The sequence below is a fragment of the Periplaneta americana genome, chromosome 1 (assembly GCF_040183065.1).
Source record: "Periplaneta americana isolate PAMFEO1 chromosome 1, P.americana_PAMFEO1_priV1, whole genome shotgun sequence".
In the NCBI taxonomy this organism is placed as follows: Eukaryota; Metazoa; Arthropoda; class Insecta; order Blattodea; family Blattidae; genus Periplaneta; species Periplaneta americana.
This window is the reverse complement of record NC_091117.1, coordinates 109,414,107-109,434,508: the sequence shown is the minus strand read 5'-3', so window position 1 is coordinate 109,434,508 and position 20,402 is coordinate 109,414,107. Positions and strand designations below refer to the sequence as shown.

The following is a 20,402-nucleotide window of genomic DNA, read 5'->3' as shown; positions in this document are numbered from 1 at the left end:
AGACGCATGAAGCAATTACAAATTCTTATTCGCTAACAGACGTAATTAATAGACCTAACCTCAACTCCTCTGTTTTTAGTAATGTCAATATCGTACGACGTCATGTATTAAACAGCTGATAGGGGAATCCGATGAGGGGATGAGGTGGAGCCGTTACAGTGAACGCACTGCACTTAAAATATCCGTTGCGTGCGATTCGTACTAGGAGTACGATACGATGTAGTGAACGCTTACCTTTAGGAGTAAAATATAGGAAAGATAGTGGCGAAAATTAAAACAAAATCAATAATTATTTAGAAAAATTCATTTGAAATTGGAATTAACACAGAACTTTTGAAAACTGCAATTATTAAAACTACAAATAACCTCTTAGCATGGAACATAATAATTAAAGAATGATACTAATAGAAAGTTACTCATGATCATAACTCACCACATTTTATTGAAACGATAAGATACTTACGATTAACATTGTTATCAGAAAAACAGGAGCCACAGCTAGCTACACTTCTTTTCGCGTGATGGACACATCGTGTAGTCTAATATAATTTGAAACGGATATCTCACACGTGACTCGCAACCAGGCAAAGGCTTTTGCTGAATAAAACTGTTCTTACATTTGACACAATAATGACAAATTGTGTGTGATACAAGTGCTGACTTTCCTCTTTGGTAACAAAAAGAGCCCTAAGCATTAATAAAAAGAAAATTCGAGTAGGCCCTATAAACACAATAAATACTAAACTCCTGATGGTACAAACTTATTAATACAAATATTTCGCTTATGTTCAGTCCGTCTTATCTTATAATTCTCTGGAGCAATGGTACTTGTATTGAAAGGGTTCAAAGGTAAGCGTTCACTACATCGTATCGCACTCATCGGACGAATCGCACGGATCGGAAAAAGACTATCTTCGCTGTAATTGTTATGTAACCGCGTTCACTACATCGTATCGGACGCATTGCCTTTCGGCAAATCCGTCCACGTTTCTCGGATGGGCAACTTTTCCCATGCGTGCGATCATGACCTTCAATAAATCAATTTTAATTGGTCAACTGTTACTATTATGTTGTGCCATGTTCAGTGTCGCGCCAAAATGGCAGACGGAAAACTTATTTCGCTTGTAGAAAATTGCGAAGAATTATATAATTTGAGGCGTTCACATTACAGTAATCAAGTCGTTTCTTGCAAATATATTATGTAACCAATATTTCTTTCGTTTCTTCCTCTTCAATTAAGACGCATGAATTCATTCATTCATTCATTTATTTTATTCCATAGATCTTACATGAGCAATGAAGCTTTAAGATGTGGAACATGTCAACATTTTACAATATTACAATTACAATTTTTACAAATTTTTATAGTTTTACAATTTAGTAATTTTCTACAATTTTTACAATGTTGTACAATTTTTTTACATTTTGGCGAGATGTAGTGAGATGAAATGAGGTCCGAGGATTCGCCAAAATATTACCCGGCATTTGCCTTTTCGGTGGGGGAAACCTCGGAAAAACCCAACCAGGTAATCAAATCAAAGGGGGTAATCAAATCAAAGGTGTTGATGCCAAGGACTCGCCATAGACCATCCGGCTTCAGTCCCACGGCTGTGGAAAACCTAGGAAGAAACCAAAGTCCAAAGGGGGATCCAACCCAAGCCCGAACGCAGCTCCGGATCAGCAGCCCAGCGAGTCTGCCGACTGAGCTACATCGATGGCTCTACTAAAAGTATACAATACATAGCCAATCAGATTATTAAATTTACAAACGCAAACGATCATTCATAAGTTGAGCTATATTATAATACAAAACAATTTAATTAAATTTAAGGCGTAAACAATTCAACCAGTTGTGATATTGATAATACATATCGTGCAAACTACTTCAAATTACAAACACAAACAATTTATAAGTAGAGCTATATAGATTACTATTCAATTTAAAGCATATACAATTCATCGGCCAAAACTATACAAATATATACAATACAAAGTAGCATACTTTCATTAAGCTATACAAATTTGTGCAATTAATATCAAGTAGATTAATTCAATTTATAATCATAAACAATTCATCAGTTGAGCTATACATATTACCATTCAATTTACAGTAGGTCTATATACAATTCATCAGTAGAGCTACACAGACTAGTAATCATTTTAAGAACATATACAATTCATCAGCCAAACTATACAAACATATACAATCAAATTAGTTCAATTTACAAACTTATTTTCGTTAAGCTATACAATTCATATGAAGTAGATTAATTCAATTTATAAGCTTAAACAATTCATCAGTCGACCTATACAGTATACTATTCAATTTACAGTACATACAATTCATCAGTTATGCTAAACAAAAAATACAATACATAGTAAACAGATTAAGTCAATATAAAAACATATTTTAGTTGAGCTATATAAAATTGTACATGTCATTTAAGTAGAATAATTCAATTCACAAGCATAAACAATTCATCAATTGTGTAGAAGGTATGAGTATGTAGAAATTTGGTTAATTCTTTTCTGAACCTTTTCTCGTTGTTCAAATCTTTAAGATAATTAGGCAGTGCATTGAAGACTGTTATACATGAATAGCGAACTCCTTTTTTAAAACAGCTTAGACTAACAAATGATGAAGATCTGATTTATGTCTTGTATTAAAATGATGAATGTCTTGATTAGTACTGAATTTATCTTGGTTCTTAATATACAGCATCATTAGGGAAAGAATGTATTCACAAGGTAAAGTCAAGATTTCTAAGTTTCGGAAAATATTTTTACATGAGGTCCTTTTATGCACACCGGTCATTATTCTTATAGCTTTCTTTTGTAAAACAAAAACGTGTTTAGCTTCAGACGAGTTACCCCAGAATATTAATCCATATTTCATTACAGAGTGAAAATATGCAAAGTATGACATTTTAAGTAAGTTTATATCACCAATAGTAGATAAGGATCTTAATGCATAACAGGCAGAGCTCAATTTACGAGTAATACATTCTATATGCGTTTTCCAGTTCAAGTGATTATCCAATTCTAAACCAAGAAACTTTGTGCTTATAGATTCTTTGAGATGAGTTCCATTTAATCGAATACTGTAGGAAACCTGAGCACTATTGTGTGTACTAAATTTGACTGCACTGGTTTTATCAACATTAAGTGCTAGTTTATTTGCATGGAACCATTCATTCATTAGATTCAGCACTGTATTAAAAGTGTTTATAAAATGATCGTATTGTTTGCTTGAAATAATTACACTTGTATCATCTGCAAATAAAATTACATGGGATGAATTGTTTATGGTCAAGGCTAAATCATTAATATAAACTAGAAACAACAATGGACCTAAAATTGACCCCTGCGGAACACCATGTTTAATATTTCTAAATTCTGAATAAGTAACTTTATGACTATTTGGTACATTTATTTCTACTTTTTGTTTTCTATTTGATAAGTACAATGTAAACCAACCCAACATCTCATCTTTAATACCATAAAACTTCAATTTTTTTACTAATATACTATGGTCTACACAATCAAATGCTTTAGCCAAGTCACAAAAAATCCCACCTACACGTAGTTTCGAATTTAATGAATTTAGTATTTCATCCACCAAACTAAAAGCAGCATTCTCTGTCGATTTTTATTTTCTAAATCCAAACTGTTCTAAAACTAATATATTGTTGGACTCCAGGTAATGATATAATCTATTATACATAACTTTCTCAAACACTTTTGAAAATGTTGTTAATAATGATATGGGTCTGTAATTAGCAATAGTACATTTATCTCCCTTTTTGTATATTGGTTTTACTATTGAATATTTGAGTCTTTCTGGAAAAATACCACATTGCATTGACAAATTGCATAGATAGCTTAACGGATGGGATAATATTTCAGAACAAGCTTTCAGAACTTTACTTGGAATTTCATCATATCCAGAGGAATATTTTGTTTTTAGTTGTTTTATCACATGCATGATTTCTGCTGCGGTAGTGGGAATAAATTTGAGACCTAAAAACTCAGTGTTAAATGCATCAGTTAGGTAACCAAGTGCAGCATCTTCTGCACAATCTTGAATGTTTAAGTTCTGAATAATATTTATATAGAAGTCGTTAAAATGATTTGCAATTGATTTTGGGTTATCTATTTTACTATCATTGATTTTAATGCAAGTAATATTTTTACTCTTTGAATATCGATTAGTTTCATTTTTAATAATATCCCAAATAGTTTTAAGCATGAAGCAATTACAAATTCTTATTCGCTAACAGACGTAATTAATAGACCTCACCTCAACTCCTCTGTTTTCAGCAATTTCAATATCGTACGACGTCATGTTTTAAACAGCTGATAGCGGAATCCGATGAGGCGTTCAGGTAGAGCCGTTGCAGTGAACACACTGGACTTAAAATATCCGTTGCGTGCGATTCGTATGAGGAGTACGATACAATGTAGTGAACGCTTACCTTAATTATCCAGAAACGAATATTACGATTTACGGTACATTTCATTTAAATCCGAGGGAATTAAATTTTTTTTTTTGGAAATTTTAAAGTCTTAATTATTACTTTTTAATTTATAAATCAGCTTTTTATAAAAACAAAAAGCGAAATGTTTAAATGAAATATTGATCTATCCGAAAAATAGGATAATAATTTATTTTATTTTACCTGGCAGAGTTAAGACCTGCTCTTCCACTGACCCAAGTCTACAAATTAATACAAATACATAATAATAGTAATAATAATAGATATGTTGTGAAATATTGCAATGGGCGGCCTCTCGGCTCTCCCCGCCATAAATCGTCTCGGTAAGGTTGATCATCTCGCTCGATGAGGATAATGAAATAAACACTTAAAAATTAAGATTTACCTGATAAAATTTATAAAAATCAGGTAATGAAAATATAAACTATGTCAAAAAAACAACAATTAAAGATATAAGTGTGTGTATATATATATATATATATATATATATATATATATATATATATGTTACAAACGTAAATAGGTGGCTTGAACGTAAATGAAATAAAAATTATATTAGAGAAATGGAGCTCCAAAGGAAAAACAATAAGTAACTGACTAAAGCCAGACCAAAACGGGAGATATCAATCTACTATCAAACTCCTATCACGCCGGAAACTGACTTGCCGACTAATACCAATCTCGCTGACATCCGCCAATTGGGGTAACAAGCTTTGCACAAAATTTCATATAAAACATAATTAACCATCAATTCTACTATCAACTTAACCAGAATGAAACTCAATAGAAAGTGAAACAAAATGAATAAGTACCAGATAACTTTAACCAGAAAGTAGCGAGTGTCAGCGGAAATCTCTAAGCAAAGAAATATTAAAAAGAAAAAAAAATAACTAAATTTAGAAAAATAAATTAATAGAAATGAAAAATCTCACAAATTGCAAAATCCAGCGTGTTGTCACCGACAGGGCAGTTTCCGGGTCAGCTTCAGCTCGTCTTTGCTGTCCGCGTCAAGAAGCAAGTTCCCTCCGCATCACGTCAGTTAGACACGGCACAGCAAAAACCCCGCTGTCAGGCAGTAGTCGAAACAATTCCAACTCCCTGGATCGCTCTGAATATAAAAAAGTAAGTTCGACAGAAAATGGCGTATGAAAGAACGCCATCTATGAAAGGAAATAGAAAATGAAAGAAAGTACCCAAGGAAATAAGGAAAAAGGGAAAATGAATACAGGAAATACCTGGTGCCGGAAGACAAACTGCACAGACTCCTCCCCCTCCCCTTTAAAGTTGCGCTGTACACAAACAGCGCCGACGCCTCAGCAAAAAACAAAGCGTGCACATTCTGAGCCCCAAGGAAAACAACCCTCAGCCAGGTCCAAATTCAAGCCAAGCATCCAACACATGCAAAAGAGTGGCACAATCCGAACGGGAAGACGTAAAAATGCCTCGGTCGACTGTGTCAGCGGGTGGAGACGGGAACAGACAGTACTCCCCCACGATCAACTAGACATTACGCCGTGACATCACTCCATCGTAGCCGCCGAAACAACAAGTCGCCACCAAAGAGTTTGTAATACTTACTAGAGACACATACCCGTGAGTGGCAGGCAAGAAAAATGTGACAAATTGAATCGGCTACAACGAGTTGTTCGGCTCGTTGATCGGCTAGCATCCGCCATTAAAGGGAGTGTTTGCGGCGCGAAATTCGAAAACAGTACCACAATACATTGATGTAGCCTGGTGATAGACACTGTTTTAAACATCTTTTACAAAGGATGAGTAGTGATGAAATAAACATGAATGGCAGAGGAGCGCTATATTTATTAAAGTATTATAATGATTCATCTTTGGCGATATTCTAAAAAATAAATTAAATCACCCATATACACTCGGGATAAGTATGTGAAATATTGAATAATGGCAATGTCAACATTAATTTTCAGTATTACTAGTATTGTTTCAAGGACATAACAATGGATATTTATTGTAATATTTAAAATAATCTATATTTCAGTCCTTTCATGCCAAGGAAGAGGAAGGTATATGGGGCTTAGAAAATATTTAGTGGTGAAATATGAGATCATAAAAATTCTGGAAACTGATTTAAAATATAATGAGAATAAATTTTATCACAAAACAATCTATTCATTGTGTAGTTGGTGACCACCACAGACATTTTAATACAATTAGTAGCGGTAATAGTAGGCCTAGGAGCAGCAGTAATAGTAGGCCTAGTAGTAGTGGTAATAATAGACCTAGTAGTAGTGGTAATAATAGGCGTAGTAGTAGTAATAGGCCTAGTAGTAATGGTAATAGGAGGCCTAGTTTTGGTAGTAATAGTAGGCCTAGTAGTGGTAATAGTAGGCCTAGTAGTAGTGGTAATAGTAGGCCTAGTAGTAGTGGTAATAATAGGCCTAGTAGTAGTGGTAATAATAGGTCTAGTAGTAGTAATAGGCGTAGTAGTAGTGGTAATAGTAGGTGTAGTAGTAGTGGGTCTAGTTTTTGTGGCAATAGTAGGCCTACTAGTAGTGGCAATAGTAGGCCTATTAGTAATGGCAATAGTAGGCCTATTAGTAATGGCAATAGTAGGTCTAGTAGTAGTGGTAATAGTAGACCTGGTAGTAGTGTTAATAATAGGCGTAGTAGTAATGGTAATAGTAGGCCTAGTATTAGTGGTAGTAGTAGGCCTAGTTTTGTGGTAATAGTAGGCCTAGTAGTAGTGGTAATAGTAGGCCTAGTAGTAGTCGTAATAGTAGGCCTAGTATTAGTGGTAGTAGTAGGCCTAGTTTTTGTGGTAGTACTAGGCCTAGTACTAGTGGTAATTATAGGCCTAATAGTAGTGGTAATAGTAGGCCTAGTTTTGGTGGTATTAGTAGGCCTAGTAGTAGTGAGACCTAGTTAGTAGTAGTGGTAATAATAGACCTAGTAGTAGTGGTAATAATAGGCCTAGCTAGGCCATCAGCTATATTTTCACTAATTTCTTTGCATTTAATACAAATAGAAACTAGAAGTACATAGGCCTACTGTACAAAACGAAAATTACATGATTAATTCATTTATTGTGAAACAAAATAGTTTTAGACAGATATAGTCTGAGAATTTTCTTATGCACTCTGCTATTATAATCCACTGTAATGTGATGGCACCTAACCCTTACATACATTGTTGAAATCAACCTTATAAACCTGATTAATGTGTTTCTGGAAAAACTTTATCCAAGAAATATTCCGATATTCTGTAAACACATACAAAGGAGGAACTGCATTTTGAACATTCTTCCAAATATTAAGATATGCATGCTTTCCTGGGCATCCTACAATAGTAGCTATGTTCGACCAATTATTTTCGGCGCAGTATTTCATCATTTTCTTATTATTTCCCTTCAAGTGTACTTATATTTATTCGTACTCCTTAATAAACATGAACTGCTTGGACTCCTGGCGAAGCATCAATTCCCTTTAATGGCGGCCGAACAGCGGTTCAATTTTGTACGCGAAATTAGCGCCGTTGGTGTCTCTAGTTATATATTACAAACTCTTTGGTCGCCACATATCCTCGGACCTCTGAGTTATGGGCTCAGCACGCTTCCACCAAAAAGGCGCCGACCAGCGTCGAACCAACTCACACACTCCCACACATAGGAGGTAAAGGAAGGAAAAGGAAAACCCAAGAAATAGAGCAAAAGAAAAAGAAAAAACCAAAAAAAGGAGAAGAAAAAAGAAAGAGTATATAAAGAGCGAGAACAAAAAATCAAATTTAATTCACCAATTGATAATTAACGTGACCTGGAGGAGTACTTAAATATCAATCTTAAAGAGCGCTACATACATTGTAAATCAAGCCATAGTGAAAAAACAATGAATATACATAATTACTTAAATTTAAGTTACAAATAGAATCTTAATGTACTAACCTAAAACTAAGAGGAGTAGAATAGAAGAGAGGGGCTCAAGAGGCGGATTAAGTGTAATCTGTCAAGAAGCTTCTTTTTACCAGCAGTGGAGCGCCACATGCACAAAAATGGCGCTATTTTCAAACGACTTCCTGCACCAGCGGGAATTTCAAAATACTTCTTTGCACATCCCCGTTACATTCATATTAACATGAATGTTTGAAATGTAACCATCCCTATTACAATTCCTTTTTTGTTTTTGTTTTTTTTTTTTTTTTTTTTTTTGTTTTAAGATCTTTAGCCAGAAACCTTTTTTTTTTCTATTCTACTCCTCTTGCCTAAAACTAACTAACAATATAAGCATATAGAAAAACAAATATGACACAATTAAGTAATAAGTGGTGCGGGAAAATCTAATGACTGAGCTGAGAGCAAGAGCGAAATGTAAAGAGAGAGCATAAATGGTAATGCTACATGAATCACAATAACTTGGCAGAACACCCGAAAAGGGACTAATCAACATCTTCCACAACCAGGTTAGCGAGCCGAGGAGACGCGATTTTTTCTGCCTACCACAGATCGCGTGACTGGGTTCTTTGCTAAACTCATACTCTGGTAAGGTTGCAAAACACATCCCGAGAAAAAGAGGCAACGTAAAATCCAATATACCTCATAGGTGAAAACAATGGTCGCACAAATATAAATCCGTCAAACGGGTAAGGTAGTCACAATCGAAATCGTATACGCCTAGACACGACCAAACGACGCAAATAGAATATCGTAACCGTATACTCCTCGTCTAAGTAGCAATTAATAGTCTACAACGCTGAACGCACTCATCAAATATAAGTATACGTAGAAATATGACGTTACCAAAAGACACCAAACCTTTCCAAAAATGATCCAAAGAATGTATAGTTTCCATACTCTCCTAACGTGAGCTGCAATTAACAGTCAACGCTGTACGCACCCACCAGGAAAAAGTGTACCTCGAAACATAGTGTGACCAAAGAGAGGCGACCTATCATCCAAAAAATCATCCAATTAAGGAAACGTTTCCATAGCCTCCACATGTGAGCTGCAATTAACAGTCAACGCTGTACGCACTCAGCAGGAAAGGTATACTTCAAAAGATAACCTAACCACCGGAAGACTAATCCCTCAAAAATCCATTTACTAAATAACGTATCATTTCTGTACTCTCCTCATGTGAGCTGCAATTAACAGTCTGCAAAGCTGTAATAATAATAACAATAATAATAATAATAATAACAATGTTAATAATAATAATAATAATAATAATAATAATAATAATAATAATAATAATAATATTTTATTTAATCTGGCAGAGCTAAGGCCAGTAGGCCTTCTCTTCCACCCAACCAGACTCTAATTCTAATTGAATACAATTGCTTACATAGTTATTACATTAATATATAGACCATAAAACAACATGAAAGTAAATAATGAAAGTAGGATAAGTAATGTTAGTGTGACAATAATAAATATTGGTAAGAAATAATAATAATAATAATAATAATAATAATAATAATAATGAGATAATTTAGATATTTATCTGTGATATATACAGAGTGTTTCAAAAATACGGGACATAATTTCAGGTATGTATTTCCCACACGTAAACAATCAAAATAGTTCATTACAACATGTGTCCGGAAATGCTTCATTTCCGAGTTATGGCCTTCACAACCTTGAAATTCACCGGAACGCTTTCTTTCCGCAGGTCGTTGTCATTACAGAAGATGTTCAAAATGTCCACCTCCTGCTTGAATACAGACCTCACATCGATGTCTCATTGACCTGCGAACATGATCCCAAACTCCAGGAGTATTACGTATGTCCTCAGAACATGCCACAATTCGATTCCGAAGGGATTCCACATCAGGCACCGGAGACGAATAAACCAATGATTTTAAATGGCGCCACAAGTAGAAATCGAGAGGGTTCAGATCAGGTGAGCGTGGAGGCCAATAACTGGGCCACCTCTACCTATCCATCGATCAGGAAACCTTCGATCCAAGTACCGGCGAGCCGTACGATTGAAGTGTGCAGGAGCGCCATCATGCAAGGAGTGAATGTGTTGACGATTGATCAGTAGAGTGTCTTCTAAAACATGAGGTATGGTGTTTTCCAGGAAGTTTGTGTACGCCTGCCCCGTAAGTCTGTTTACAAGTACATGGGGTCCAACTAATCGATCACCAATGATACCGGCCCACATGTTGAGGGAGAACCGCACCTGGTGATGAGATGGAACAGTTGCACGTGGGTTTTCATACGCCCATTCATGCTGATTGTGGAAATTTGTTATGCCATCTCGTGTGAACTGTGCTTCATCTGTAAATAATACCAAGGCAGGAAAGTTCGGATTTACACCACACTGCTGCAAGAACCACTGACAGAACCTAACTCGTGCAGGGTAATCTGCTGGTGACAAGGCCTGTACACGTTGCAAATGATAAGGTTACAATTGATAATCTTTCAACAGTCTCCAGACAATCGTATGAGGAACATTGACTTGCAACGCTACCCTTCGTGTGCTGATAGAAGGAGTCATGTTCACAACCTGCAGAATCTCCTCCTGTACTTCTGGAGTTGTAGATCTTCGTCGTCCCCTTCCCAATCCAGGAGAGTTAAATTTTCCATACTCGCACAGACGGTAATGGAGACGTACAAATGTTTTCCGATCTGGACATTGTCGCTGTGGATACCTCTTCTGGTACAGACGACGACCCAGCGCAGCATTGCCGTCCGCCTTACCGTACATGAAGTGTATCTCTGCCAGCTCGATTTGAATACATGTCGTACAGTCTAACGCCTACACAACACTGAATGTAACCTTCGCATCGGAATGAACTGTCAGAGTGCCATCTTAATGTCTCCTTTGACGGCAACGACTTGCGGAAAGAAAAACGTTCCGGTGAATTTCAATGTTGTGAAGGCCATAACTCGGAAATAAAGCATTTCCGGACCAATGTTGTAATGAACTATTTTGATTGTCTACATGTGGGAAATACATACCTGAAATTATGCCCTGTATTTTTTAAACACTCTGTATAACCATTAAACATTGAGAAACCTGAAACAGCTATTATTGTTAACAAGAATTGTTAGAAAAATATTTCGTTAGCCTATTCTTAAATTGGTTTGATGTCTCACAGTCCCTGACATTACTCGGTAGGGAATTCCAGAGCCGAGGAACAGTCAGAGTGAAAGAAGATGAATTTGAGGATGTTCGGTGGGAAGGAATGGATAATGTTGAGGAGTGTTGTGATCGTGTGTCTAGGTTATGATGGGTGAATAAATTTTGAAAACGAGACGCAAGATAGACAGGAGTGGAGAAATGCAATATGTGAAAGAGAAGGGAAAGACAGTGGATTTTCCTACGATCTTCTAGACGGAGCCAGGACAACATTTCGAGGGATGGTGTTACGTGTTCAGCCCGGCGAATATTGCAGACGATACGGACGCACATATTATGAACAGGTTGTAGTCTCTGCGCCGAAGTAACGCTTAGGTCAGTAAGCAGAATATCACAGTAATCGAAGTGGGGTGTCACGAGTGTTTGCACTAGCATTTTTTTTTTTTCATGGTAAAGAGTAGAAAATTCTTCAATCGCCTGAACGAGTGGATTAATGAGAATACTTTTTTGCAGGTTTCTGCAACTTGAATGTTCCAATCTAACTTTTATCCATATAAATACCTAGATTATTTACTGATTCACTGAACGGAATTTCGGTGCCGTATATTTTAATCAGGGACAAATTTGGTATGGTAATAGTGCTTAACAAACGTGAATGGCTCACAGTGATTGACTGTGATTTTTCTGGATTTAGTTTAAGTCGGAATTTCCGTGTCCATGTCCAGATTGAGTCGAGTTCGTCATTAATTTTAGTTATTGCATCATTTCTTTCGTCAGTGTGGAATTTTATTTATATTTGAAGGTCGTCAGCATAGAGATGGTGTCGGCTGTACTTTAAAGATTCTGATATGTCGTTGATATAAATTGTAAATAGTAAAGGACCAAGAACTGATCCCTGTGGGATCCCTGACCTTACGGCCTGCCAAGAGGAAAAACGATTTCCAGCGATCACACTTTGTTGGCGGCCATTTAGGTAAGAGGCAAACCACAGGACAACGTGCTCTTCTAGGTGTAGTCTTCTGAGTTTACATATTAACAAGTCAATGTCTACAGAATCGAAGGCTTTGCTGAAGTCAAGTAAAGTTATTATTGTCAATTTACGTTCGTCCCGGGCCTCGCGTAGGTCTACCGTGATTTTAAGTAATGCTGTAGTTGTGTTGTGTCCGGCCCTGAAACCTGATTGATAAGAGTCGAGAAGTTTGTATTTTTTAAATATTCTGTCAGTTGCTTGTGTACAGTGCGTTCCAATGCTTTGGATAGGGCAGGTAGGATGCTGATAGGTCTATAGTCGTTATAAGACGTCGGTGTTTTGGTCTTGGGAATTGGGTGGACAAAAGCGAGTTTCCATTGCTGTGGGTAAGTCGAAGTCATAATTGAGGCATTGAAAATGTGAGTCACAGTCGGTAGTATTACGTGTATGATTTTGTTTAATAACAAAATATTGACGTGGTCTGGTCCTTCTGCTTTAGTTGTGATTCGTTTCAGGGCTTTCTTTACGTCAGATTGCGTAATATACAAAAAGTGAAATTTTTCCCTTGAGGGGATGGTCCGTAGGTTTAAGAGTTCAGCGATTGTCTTTTGTTTGTCAATGGGGCTAAGGGTTGTAGTGTGAGTTTTCGTAAAGTGGTCATTGAGCCGTTCCAGTGAGATTGAATTGCCGTCTACCTGGGTCTTTGTCTTAATCCCATTGTCTGCACATGTCTCCATAGCGTGGAGGGGCCAGTTCCTGGTTCAATAAGGCTGTATACATGTCGGATTTTAGCATTCCTAACAGTCTGGCTGGTTCTGTTTCTCAGTTGCTCGTACCTGTTAAAATTAGTTTCGTTTTTGTCTCGTCTATATTTTCGATATGCCGAATGTCATTCAGCCATCATGTTGCGTATGTCAGCAGTCATCCCCGGCGCAGGCAGTCTTCTCACACGTCTAGTTTTTAGAGGAGCATGTCGGTCATACAAGTCTATAAGAAAGTTATTTAGCTGTTTTATCTTCTCGTCCACAGTTCGTAACTTCCATATTGCGTCCCAGGGTATATGTAATGCGTCATATATTAAGGCTATAGTGTCAATACGTTTTAGGTCTACATAAGTAGCTATTTTGGTTGTCAATTTGGGACACTGCAATGCGTATATTACATATATTATATCGTGGGAAGATATTCCAGACGCAGGTAGCTGTCCATGTGAGAGAACTTTGGCAGGATTATTGGTGATAATTAAGTCAAGGAGCGTTTCTGAGTAGGCGGTATGATGAGTGGATTCAAGTGGAAGGATAGTCATATCACAAGCAAGGAACATTGTCTTTAGTTGTGTCGTCTGTATTGAGTCAGCGGCAAGTAGATTTGTATTAAAGTCACCCATTACGATTACGTGTTCATAATATGGCAATAGGTTCTGTAGGGATGTCTCCAGGTCAGCTAAAAAATTAACCTTTGGAGGCTTATAAACAATACAAAGCAAACGTTTCTGAAAACTAACTCGTATTTCTACGAAGAGAAATTCAGGGCAAGAGGAATATTCGCCGGGGGATTGGTGAATAACTTTGGGCTCGATATCCGATCTAACGAAGGCTGCAACACCACCTCCCCGCTTATTTAAGCGATCGTTGCGAAGTAGATTGTATCCGTCAAGGTGAATTAGGGAAGAGAATAAAGATGGCTGAAGCCAGGTCTCAGAAATTAAGATGTGTGCAAGTTTAGTGGGGAAAATATAGCGTAAAAGTCGTCAATGTGCGCTAAAATACTTTGAGCGTTTATGTGTGAGACACGAAGGGCACTGGGATGGAGAGAGAAAGCGGCCTGTAAGATATCTGCCGTCTGCTGGGGCAGATTATTACTGGTAAGGGAAGGGGAATTATGAAGGTCAGTGTCATTGTCAGAGACTGTCAGAATTTCCGTTTGACAAGGGTCCACTTCTACCAACTCTAAGGGTATTACACTACTAGTCTAAACTACACTACTTCTACCTTTTTGTTAAAAGTTTCAATCCAGACTATCACTACTTTCACAACACTTTTCCTGTCAATATAAACTAACAGCTAGTAAGCTAATAATATTAAATAAGAAAGCAAAAAAAGTAGATAGGCTTAAGTACTATGTAACTATAACTAGAATTAACAGACTTAAACATTGTGTCGTGACACAAAACTCTCGAATTCTATATGTTGCGAAGATCGCTCCAGCATGTCACACGTCGCTTCGAGTCACCTCTGTTCACTATCATAACACCGTCCTGAGTCCACACGCTATTTAGTCCAAACTTACCGATGGCTTTTTTCAGGATGTTATGCCGGATTCTGGCCAGGTCTTCTCGAATCGTTACACCAGTTGTTTTTAAGTAGGCGCTTATTTTTTAACACTTCACTCCTCTTTCGATAACTCACGAACTTGACACTGATAGGTCTAGGCCTATCATTACCAACGTCGCGTCTACCAATCCTATGGCTCCTATCTATATCCATCACATTCACGTCTACTCCGATCCGTTTTACTACCTCCATAACCATCTTGTCAGTGTCTTCTGCTTCCTGTTCTTCCACCCCGAAGATCCTTAGACACTGTCTACGTTGATATTGTTCTAGTTCGTCCACTTTAGTTTCCAGGGCTTCGATTTTTTCGTCCCTTTTGACCAAAACACTTTTCAATTCACTTATTACTTCGTTATTGAATTTAGTTGTCTTCTGTAGTTCAGTCACAACTGAGTTCGTTACAGTTTCTTTTATCAAGTTGGCAAGAACTTGCAGCATACCGGTGTCTTGTAGAGCTTCCTTTACAACACGCTTAACAGTTTCCTCAATTTCCTCACTTTTGTTACACGTTTTAGGGCCCATTGTAAATTAATCAATGCCGAACAACTTAACAGATTAACTATATGTCGCCACTTCCACTGTTTATAAACCTCCTATGAAGCTTCACGTACATAGCGTTGTTTCAGCGTCTACTCACTATCCGCCATGACACCCATGAACGCACTCAACAGGAAAAAAAATGTACATCGAAACATGACCTACACCTAGGGAAACACTTCCCAAAAAAAAACAACCTCCAAATAAAGTATCGTTCCCGTACTCTCCTCATGTAAGCTGCCATTTAACAGTCAACGCTGTACGCACTCAGCAGGAAAAGTGTACCTGGAAACATAATCTAACCAACTGAGACCTATCATCCAAAAATCATTCAAAAGAATCGTTTCCGTACCCTCCACATGTGAGCTGCCATTAACAGTCAACGCTGTACGCACTCACCAGGAAAAAAATGTAAGTCGAAACGTCGCCTAACCAGGGGGAAGAAAATGCGGAAAAATCAATTTACCAAGACCACATATCTCTTTCCCCACGACAAAAGCGAAAAGGAAAATAACAAGGTGACTAAGACAAGACAACTCATATAACCACATCCCAAACTTCCTACCAAGGGCTGAGCAAAACCGCGAAAGTCAGTAAAACCCAAACACACAAGAGCAAAAACCAACGTCCCAGCACGACAACATCGCGCAAAACCCGAGTAGATGTTCGCACAAAATAGGTGGAAAAAGTAAAAACAAGTAAACCAACCAACTAGCCTGTAAATACAAAATGGCTGGTACACAATCCAATAACTGCACAAAAATGAATCATTAATATGCATATCTACTTGCGGAAAGAACATGATGTAATGCGGACCGAAACTCGGCTGGACGATCTAGACTAACCCAATATAACCAAACAGGCACCCGATCCACGGACTTCCGGGTTATGACCCAAGACACTTCGCCGCGATGGTTCCAACTTGCTCTCAGCTCATGTATATAACTCACGCATTAAAGGCGTAAATTCCGCAACCAAATCAGGCTCCACATGCAACAAGATTAGAAAAAATGAATTAGACATAGAAAAAAAACTCCTCAACCACGAGATGTCAAACGGTTATCGAAACCACGCGAACTGGTACCACTGCAACGGGCAGCCTCTCGGCTCTCCCCGCCGTAAATCGTCTCGGTAAGGTTGATCATCTCGCTGGATGAGGATAGTGAAATAAACACTTAAAAATTAAGATTTACCTGATAAAATTTATTTATTAAATCAGGTAATAAATATAAATTATGTCAAAAAACAACAATTAAAGATATAAGTATGTATATAATATGTAAATGTTACAAACGTAAATATAATATAAATGAAATAAAAAATATATTAGAGAAATGGAGCGCCAAAGAAAAAACAATAAGTAACTGACTAAAGCCAGACCGAAACGGGAGATATCAATCTACTACTACCAAACTCCTATCACGCCGGAAACTGACTTGCCGACTAATACCAATCTCGCTGACATCCGCCATTACAAGTAACGAATTAGGGTAACAAGCTTTGCACAAAATTTCATATAAAACATAACACTAGTCGACAAAAATGAACTTTTTTTCTTTCACACGAAGTAAAGTAACATTTTCTAGACGAATATTTCGTGCTAAATTCAAATATAATTTCAGTTTTTCCCCATCGGGCAGGAGTTTTTTGTGATATTCATTTGAATTTTTATAATATTCTAAAACAAATCTGTAATTAGCTATCTAACTCAACATTATAACTACTCATTCTGTCTTGCCTAGCAAGTGGTAGATAGTAATTTTCGGGCATATTTTGCATCTGGAACGTCTCTCTTCTTGGTCCAAAAGCAGTCAGCCGGCATATTGTAACTCCACTTGCCTTGGTACCTCTTTTCCTTAGTAGAAATTTGCTGATGAAAACGCTCACCGTGCTCATTGCTGACAGCTCCAAGATTTTCGGGGAAGAAGTCCAAGTGAGAGTCCAAGAAGTGAATTTTTAAAGACATGTTGCATCCCATAGCTTTATAAGAATGCAGAAGATCAGTCACTATGTCACGATATTTTTCTGCTTTATGGTTTCCAAGAAAATTGAAACATAAACTTTTGAAAGACTTCCAAGCTGCTTTCTCCAGTGGATTTAACAGTCCTTCGAAATGATCATCACCCATTAATGACCGGATTTGTGGTCCTATAAAAATTCCTTCTTTCAGCTTAGCATCACTGACTTTGGGGAATTTCGATTTCAAGTATAAGATTCTATCAGACTGTTTATCCATAGCTTTGACAAAATTTTTCATTACTCCTAACTTAATATGCAATGGATTCACTAAAGGGACATATGACACATTTTTCTGGCCAGGGATATGAGATTCACGTTTAGGCCATGATTTTGTAACATAGTGAGACTTCCTATCTCTGCTGTCCCAGAGGCACAAAAAACAGCAAAATTTGGTGAACCCAAGTTGCAAACCAAGCAATAAAGCAATGACCTTTAAATCACCACAGATATACCATTCATATTTTCCATATTGTATTTTCTCTAGAATTACTTTCATATTTTGATATGTCTCTTTCATATCAGCAGCATGCGCTACAAGTATTGATGGAAGTTCATTGCCAATATGTAGCAGCACAGCCTTCAAACTAACTTTAGACGAATCTATGAATAGTCGCCACTCATCTGGCCGGTGTTGAAGCCCAATATTTTCCATAACTGAACAAATATCATTACAGAACACAATACCATTTTCTTCAGAGAAGCAGTCCTTGAAATCACTATGGCGGCCACGATAACTACATATTCTTACGTCTTTTTGGAGTAGATTCCACCCTTTTAGTCTGGAAGCTAAACCTTCAGCTTGCTGTTTAGACAGATTTAAATCCCGAATCAGGTCATTAAGGTCTTTCTGATTGGGAAAGTATGGTTCTGATGAACAGGTATTGGCTTCAAATGTAGGATCATTTTTATTTTCATCTGAAGCATTTTCAGTTTCAGTTAGGTCAGAATCAGAGTTATTACCTAAGGTCGTATCGGCATATACTGGTACAGGGAACTGTTCATTGTGTAAGACAGGTCTTATTGCAGATTTCAAATTAGGATACTTAACTGTATGTTTTGTTTTAGATGTGATTTCTGTAATATTTGTCAAACAGAAATAACAATCACTTAAATGATCCTTCGGTTCCCTCCAAATCATAGGAATTGCAAATAGCATACGATGTGTACCCTTTTTTCATCCAGTCAGCAATCTAACATGCGAAACACAGCATGTATTTGGGGCCCAGCTCTTATCAAAATCACCAGCCTGACAGCCAAAGTAAAGTTGATAACACTTCTTTACAAGTGGGGTCAAATGTCGCCTCTGAGACTTGAAGGTCAGCTCACCAAAAAAAAATATAGCAGAAACTGTCTACATGATTTACACACTTTCTTGGCATGAACACTAAGCACTAAAACACTACATACACAATACACTTCCGAAAAGGAAGGAAGGAACTATTTCACTACTGAACAAACTCACGGCCAGCTCGATACTGACACATCACAATGCCAGATGAAGAGGTCTGAGCATGTCCAAACATGAATGAACCTGCACAGGATTGTTTTATGGTGCTTCAGCATAATATTACAAATCATTTCCTTAATTACACCTGGATAAAATCGCTACATATGAGGTAACGGTTCCTATGACAGGTCAAAGAAAACGCTAAAATCCGATTTTAAAAAGTAGCTGTCACAAAAAAACTGTGCCTGATGGAAAAATTCTGACTACATATCTGAATTCAGTATGAAAAACTGCACTAGAATCACTGATCAGATTTCTTTTGAAGAAAACCTTGTCGACCAGTGAATTAACCATCAATTCTACTATCAACTTAACCAGAATGAAACTCAATAGAAAGTGAAACAAAATGAATAAGTACCAGATAACTTTAACCAGAAAGTAGCGAGTGTCAGCGGAAATCTCTAAGGAAAGAAATATTAAAAAGAAAAAATAACTAAATTTAGAAAAATAGATTAACAGAAATGAAAAATCTCACAAATTGCAAAATCCAGCGTGTAGTCACCGACAGGGCAGTTTCCGGGTCAGCTTCAGCTCGTCTTTGCTGTCCGCGTCACGAAGCAAGTTCCTTCCGCATCACGTCAGTTAGACACGGCACAGCAAAAATCCACGCTGTCAGGCAGTAGTCGAAACAGTTCCAACTCCCTGGATCGGGCCCCGCCTTCCCTACCGAAGTTATTACTCCAGGTCGTAATATATATCAGCGCACAACTCGTCACTGCAATGGTCTCCCTCAGGCTGACTTCCCAACTTTGTAATTTGAGCGCCCATCACTCACAGACGGCGACTAACTCGTTCCCGTATCGATAGCTGACTGTTGACTTTCTCGCAAAAGTCCTCGTGACTGACTGCCGACTACCTCGGTGAACACCCCATAGCTGACAGCTGACTGCCTCACTCAGCTGCCCGTGGCTGACTGCCGCAATCAACCTCGCTCCCAGTCAACGGGCAACAACGACTTAACAGAAAAATATTTTATTGAAATCAACCAATAGGAATAAAGAAAGCCAGGGGCACAATCACAAGCCGAATCACTAAACTAATAAACTCGCTCTGAATATGAAAAAGTAAGTTCGACAGAAAATGGCGTATGAAAGAACATCATCTCTGAAAGGAAAAAGAAAATAAAAGAAAGTAACCAAGGAAATAAGGAGAAAGGGAAAATGAATACAGGAAATACCGGGTGACGGAAAACAAACGGCACAATATTATTATTGAAACTGTGTCATACAAGAATATGAAATAAAGTATTCATTGAAAACTACGGGTCACTTTATTATCCAAAGTCTCCCGTTGTTTCTGTTTGCCACTACTTGACATAATTTCAAATTTGTAATAAGTTTAAGGTGATGTTAAGGTAAGCGTTCACTACATCGTATCGCACTCATCGGACGAATCGAACGGATCGGAAAAAGACTATCTTTGCTGTAATTGTTATGTAACCGCGTTCACTACATCGTATCGCACGCATCGGCTCTCGGAAAATCCGTCCAC

General features: G+C 37.5%; 1 long non-coding RNA gene across 1 annotated transcript in view; it reads right to left on the bottom strand.

Annotated features, from left to right (window-relative positions):
* The window catches only part of LOC138699702 (uncharacterized), a 59,658-nt gene extending 40,203 nt beyond the window's left edge, over positions 1-19,455 (bottom strand). The window contains exon 1 of the long non-coding RNA XR_011332061.1: positions 19,387-19,455. This is a non-coding gene — a long non-coding RNA (uncharacterized lncRNA). The remainder of the gene's footprint in view (positions 1-19,386) is intronic.
* Between the last annotated feature and the right edge of the window lie 947 nt (positions 19,456-20,402).